The sequence below is a fragment of the Prionailurus viverrinus genome, chromosome C1, assembly GCF_022837055.1.
Source record: "Prionailurus viverrinus isolate Anna chromosome C1, UM_Priviv_1.0, whole genome shotgun sequence".
Lineage (NCBI taxonomy): Eukaryota > Metazoa > Chordata > Mammalia > Carnivora > Felidae > Prionailurus > Prionailurus viverrinus.
Window position 1 is genome coordinate 200,917,065 of NC_062568.1, and position 6,087 is coordinate 200,923,151.

Here is a 6,087-nt window from a genome sequence, read left to right on the forward strand (position 1 = left end):
ATCACAAATGCAGACTTCTGTCCGGACGATGCAGAGTTAACTGTGCCTTTTCCCCTAAGCTGAGCCACTTTGAGCTCCAAAGAATTATCCCTAGCAGGTGTTTTTATACAAAACTCTAAGGTGAGGGCGGGGCCCCTGGCATGGTATAATATGGATTTCTACCCTCCCACCTGCTCCTCTGATTGGCCATGAGCTATGCCCTTCCCTCCTCTGCCTGGCCAGTGCAGACCTGAGTTGGCCTTGGGGTGGTCCACCTCCCCCCCCACCCGCCCAGGAAGGAGCTGTTTGCCTTTGCAACCTTTCTAGGCCTGGGTGGGGGCCTCTCAAGTGCTTTAACTTGAAAAGATGGAAGGAGGGAGGGGAGACAAAATTTTCTTTTTTTTTTTTTTTTTTGGATCGAGTGGCAAAGTGGAGGGACGAGGCACTGTGGGGGGGGGGGTGGAGTCTCACTGTGTTTAAACTACTATGCAAAAAACAAACAAACAAACAAACAAACAAACAAACAAAGCAGCTTGCCTTATATCATTGTGGAAGGTAGGCTCCCGCCCTGACTCCTGGTTTTCCCCCGGAGCTCGGAGGGAGGCTGAAGCTAGGGCGAGCTCTCTCGCAACCTCCTCGGGTGAGCACTGACTTGGGACGGGGGTTCTGTCATGGTTGGTAGTGAGGCCTGGGTCCTGCAAGGCCCTTGGCCCACCTGACTGCTTGCTCTCTTGGGACCTCTGTGGGGTGGGAGGGGTCTTCTATTGCCCTGGTCATTGGCAAGTAAACACATTTTGTTTTCTTGATGTTTTTCTCTCCCTTCCCAGCCAATGATAAGGGGCTATAGGTCTGTAATTTCTCTGTGAGAAAGTCTGAGGGGGGCTAGGTCTGGTATCTGCCCCCTCCATAGTGGAGCTGGGTTCCTACCTCCTGCCGCCATCTTGGTTCTCCACTGCCCCCAGTTGTCCACTTCTTGGCCACTGGCTGACACTGGAAAGGGAAGGGGAGGGAGGCATCGAGGGCTGCTGGCAGATCAGAGGTGGTGGCAGGAGCGGAGCTCATCTCTGGATGACAGCCATCCTTGTTCTGCTCATGGACACCCGCAAGCCTGTTTCTATTCTTCACTTGATTGACTGACTGGCGGGGAGTGACTCTGAGCCAGTGTCTCCCCAAGACTTGAGTGGGCCTGTGTCAGAAGGCACCACGTTGAGGCCACCCTGCCAAATCTCAGCTTGGAACCAGGCGAGCAGGTTTCGCTTTTTAAGAAAAATTTCTTTTTGGACCCACTTTTGTGGGTGGGATCGCCGATTTTTTTTTTTTTTTTAATTGGCCCAGGAGCTCCCCCTGGAGGTCAAAGAAGCAAAATGTGCCCAAGGACCAGAACTTCTCGCCTACTGCTCCTGTGTGGAGCCAGAGGAGGGGCTCTGGCTTTAAAACGGATTGCAGCCCCCTGTCTTTCTTCCTCAGGGTACCAGCGACCTGTTAGGGCCTTCTCTCTCTTCCGTTTCCCCCACCTGTTTTGCAGTCTTAAAACCATTGTACATAATATTCATATAATATATATATATATATATGGAGAGAGAGAGTGTATGTTAGTGACTGTATATAATTTTTATTTATCAGAACTTGGTGGCCTTCATCGTGAGTTCTTTCCGTTGTTGTTGTTGTCGCTGAGGGAGCCTGCTAGTGGTTCCCCGTGGCATCTGGCTGAGAGGCTTCCATCCCCGGCCGAACGGTCCCTGGGTAGGTACGTGGAGGGATTGATGGCTTCAGAGGAGAGACAGCCCCTTTCCCTCCTCCTCACTGACCCTTGTTCTAAAGGTTACAGGGTTCAAACATACCTGATTATTATGGTCCTTAGTGTTATTGTTGTTTTAGTTTTAGTTTCATTTTAACCAAAGGTTATCAGAGCCAGTTGGCCTTGGACCTCAGCTGCTGAAAAGATTTTCCGTTTCTGGGAGGACCCCTCGGGCCTCCTCTGTCCGGGGCTGGGGGGAGGCCTGGAAGGACGTGGTTTGGGAGGCAGAGTGGAAGCCAGCCCCGGGTTGTTCCTCAAGGTGGTGGGAGGGTGACAGACCTAGCTTTAGTGTTAAGACGTAAGGCAACAGTGTAAGTATTTGGGGGTAACTAAGGTGACCGGGGCAGTCGGTGTCCGGTGGTGTTATTTATGCTTCCCATTTTGTGTACATAGGACGTTCGTCTCTGGGACTAGCCCAGGGAGTATGGGAATGGAGCCAGAGATAGATGCCAGAAAGTTCCTTCTTGCTGATTTTCCATAGCTGCTCTCCTCTGGGGAGCAAGGATTTGGGGCAGGACGATGGGGGTGGGGGACAGCAAGGGGGTGGCCGACCCGCCTCCTTGGCAGGGGGCCTGGGTCTCGTTCTGGCTACCTTTCTCCCCACCAAGTTCTGGTTTTTTTGTTTTGCTTTTTTGAGTTCGTTGCCAGTGGGCCCTGCTTGTCCCCTCGCCACGAGCCCACAGCTTGCCAAGAAAGACCCCAACGCTCGCTGGGGCAGCACTAGGTCCGGTCGGGACGAACTGGTCCGTCCTTTGTAAAGCTGTAAATAGTCAAATTTCTATTTCTAAGCCCAGTGTCATATTGACATTGGTATTTTAGGGTTGTTCTCAGATGGGCTCTCCTGTGCTGCCCTCTCTCACTCTCCTATTTTTGGGGGTTTTATAAAAAGAGAGGATCGGGGAGGAGCAGGGAGAGTAGCTTTCCTTTGGGCTCCCTGGTTGTGGAATCCACACGCGCGCACGCACTCATGCACGCACACACACACACACACACACACACACACACTCCTCTGAGACTCCAAACAGGGGATAAAAAAAAAAGATCATTGGCAAGTAAACACATTTTGTTTTCTTGTAGCAATATATCTTGAGGTCTCTGAAGGCCCAGTCTGTCACAGACTTGGCTCTGACCTACAGAGAAGCAAACCACTTTGGCTTGGAATGGGGGAGAGGGTGCGGGGTAGGGGGTAATAGGTGTCACTTAAGCTAAATGTAACCTATTTATAAAGCAAGAGATTCTCATCTATTTTTATGAAAGGAAAGGGTTTTTAAATCTAGGGTAGGCAGTTATGGCAGCCCAGCGTTCTTCTGTGAACACGATGCATGTTGCTGCTGCTGAATATAACCAGTGCCCCTCGCCCCATCTCCCCGGCCTCACCGCCTACTCACCTGCACCCATGAGTGGCTTCAGCAGAGCCTACGTCCCGCTTCACCCCATTTCCCTGTTCCTTAACCCCTCCCCCAGCTCCTCGGTCCTTGGAAGTCTTTGGGGGGGGGGCACTTGTGGGAGTGGGTGGGCAGTGGGGAATTCAGAATTGAGGTGGGTGGGGGGAGGCGAAAGGGGGCACCAGGTAGGGGCCCAGCTCTGCCTCGGAGGGTGGGCTCTGAGTAGTTACTCACACTCTGATCTGCCCAGACCCATTTCCAAGTCAGCTGTGTTTGGGAGAGGCTGAGAACCAGCAGGCTGTGGGAGGCCATGGGACTGTTGGTTCAGGGAGCATTCGGCTTCCTTGGGGCCTGGGCCCCAGTGGGTCCCAGGTCGTCAGGCAGCTGGAGCAGGGATGGAAATGCCAGGGGATGCCTCCCTCCCAGCCCCAGCTGTGCGGACTCCGGGCCGAGGCCTGGGCTGTGGTCCTTGATGTGCTCCTCCGGGGCCTGGGAGAGGACTAGGGTGCTGCGTGCTGGGTCCTGCTCAGACCTGGGTTCACCACGCGGAGACACCGAGCTCTGGTTCTAGAAGGGCACGCTCCTAGAGTGTGGAGTCTGGGGGCAGTCGGGTGGGGGGGGGGGGGGAGGGCAGATTCTCTCTGAAAGGGAATTTTCTACGCGTGGAGGATTTCTAGGCTCAAGGTGGGCTTGTGTGTTGGTCTTGGGCAAATCCCCCACCGTTCCTGCCGCCAGGCCCTCAAAGAAATGAGGCGAAGGCACCATGCCCACCCCTAGCAAGACCCCTTCGGTGGACATTTTAGCATCTACCTGATTTTTAGCCCCATCCAGGGAGACTTTGTATCCCACAGCCCCATCCCACCCCACTGTTGCTGTCTGTCTGCCAGTTGGGTCTCGTGTCAAGGGGAAGGGGGCGGGGGGCAGTTTATACTCATTGAAAGACTACTGATCCTACCAGAAACCAACCTGTTTACTGTACTGTTGTAAATATCATGCCCTTTATATCCTGTATATTGGCTTCTTTTAAATAAAGTGAAATGTCTTAGAATTGATGGCGTTTTTTTTTGGGGGGGGGGGGATAAAGTAGTGATGGGGGAGGGGCAAGAGGACTGAGGGCCACGTAAACACCAAACCAAGTAACTGGCCAATTTGTGATAAAATAGGGAGATTTCACATCACCTGCTATAGTTTCATCTCCCAGTGAAATCTTGGAAGTCGATAAAGCAGGAAGGGGAAGAGCGAGCCACAGGTATCACAGGCTGAGTAACCGGCATAGACTGGCTTGCAGTTGAGGTCCTTCCTGTTAATCATAAAGCCCGCCGTTTCTTGAACCAACCTTTTACTGAGCCCATGAGAGGCCACCTTCTGGGACTCTGAATTTGACACTGTCCAGTGTTCTAGTGTCTTCTTGTTAATGGCCAAATCTGGGGAGACATTGCCTCGTGTGAGCTGCCCTCCCTCCCTCCCGCCCCCTCCCCCCCCCCCCCCCCCCCCCCACACACACACACTAGAGTTTTCTGTACGGATTAAGAGAGACAGGAATGCCTGGGTGGCTCAGTCAGTTAAGCGTCTGACTCGAGCCCTGCTCAGGTCACGACCTTGTGGTTTGTGACTTCAATTCCTGCCTTGAGCTCTGTGCTGACAGCGCAGAACCTGCTTAGGATTCTCTCTCTGCCCTCCCCTACTCGTGGTCTTTCTCTCAAAATAAATCAATAAACTTAAACTTTTTTTAATAGAGCCACCAATTCCAATCTGTTTCTACCATCTTTAAGACTGGCGCTTAATGTAGCTTCCTTTTCTCGCTTCCTGCTCTTTAAATTCCCCCGAAGTGTCTTAAAGGGTGTGACCTGGAGAAAGAGGAGTAGCATGAAATAATGGGAACATTCTAGGGTGGGTATTATTGCCCCTCTAATATAGACCTGGAAACTGACACCCAGGGAAGTGATGTATTTTGCTAACGTCCTAAGTTGGAACCACAATCACGCATCGGGACTGACTCCTAAGCAGGTTCTCGGTTCACGCTGGAGGAAATATAAACAGGTAAACTGTAAGAGTGTTTAGGAATAGAACGAATCGCTAGGACCCCGCCACCGGAAAGGTTTCAGAATCCTAATTGTAAATAAAGCGTTCAAGCAAACAACTTCAAGAGGAAACCAAAAGTTTGACTGGGGTGGGGTGAGCTGGCGGGGGTGGAATGGAGGTCAGGTACAACTGGTTCCGAGGTCAGAAGCTTTGAGGGACTGGCTGGGTTTTCTCTCTTATTGATCGTAATCTGCCAGCAAGCAGGCGGATTTATCTCAGCGTCAGGCTCACGCAAGCTTTAGGGCCGGCACGACGCTGGGAGGTGGAGGCGGCTGGGCGCCCACCAGGAGGAGGCTGGAGGCAGGGTTTGCAGGCTGCAGTCTCCGCGTGGAGGCAAGGGGCTGGCCGCGGTGTGGACCCGCGGGGTCAAAGAACCTGATGCCATCTGACCAAGGGCAGCCCAAGCAGTCAGGCCGGGACGCTCGAGACACCTGACGCACCAAACCGCAGTCCTTCCGCTGCTCCGCGCACGTGTCCTGCTCCGGCTCTCTCATTGGCTCTTCAGCCCCCTGGCCCAAGACGGCTGCCACAAGACCGTCCATCGGATTGGCCCATAAGCTTCGATGTGTTATTCTGATTGGTCAATGAGGCTCACGCCCCTTCTCCCTCGGCCCCCTGGAGGGCTGTTGAGTCATACCATAAAAAGGAGGGGGAAACGTGTATATGTTAAGACTTCTTTTTTGGGCTGCCTTGTCCTGTGTCGCATAGTGGTCTCTACAGTGCCCTCAAAACAAGAGTTATTGTGTTGGCAGAAGTCACATACGGAGACATTTCTGATGACCTTGACTTCGGAGGACGGTAGCGTGATCAGATCCCCCCGCCTGTCGAGGTGGTGCGCTCCGG

General features: G+C 53.0%; 1 protein-coding gene and 1 long non-coding RNA gene across 2 annotated transcripts in view; one reads left to right on the forward strand and one right to left on the reverse strand.

Annotated features, from left to right (window-relative positions):
• The window catches only part of IFFO2 (intermediate filament family orphan 2), a 49,405-nt gene extending 46,067 nt beyond the window's left edge, over nt 1-3,338 (forward strand). Inside the window, exon 9 of the mRNA XM_047871201.1 lies at nt 1-3,338. This exon is cut by the window's left edge and continues 348 nt beyond it. The gene's annotated coding sequence lies outside the window, so the exon portion shown is untranslated.
• Nucleotides 1,633-4,720, reverse strand: LOC125172740 (uncharacterized). The gene is made up of 3 exons (XR_007154820.1): nt 4,686-4,720; nt 4,342-4,586; nt 1,633-1,718 (listed from the first exon to the last, which is right to left on the reverse strand). It is a non-coding gene; the product is annotated as an uncharacterized LOC125172740 (long non-coding RNA).
• Nucleotides 4,721-6,087: the final 1,367 nt, after the last annotated feature.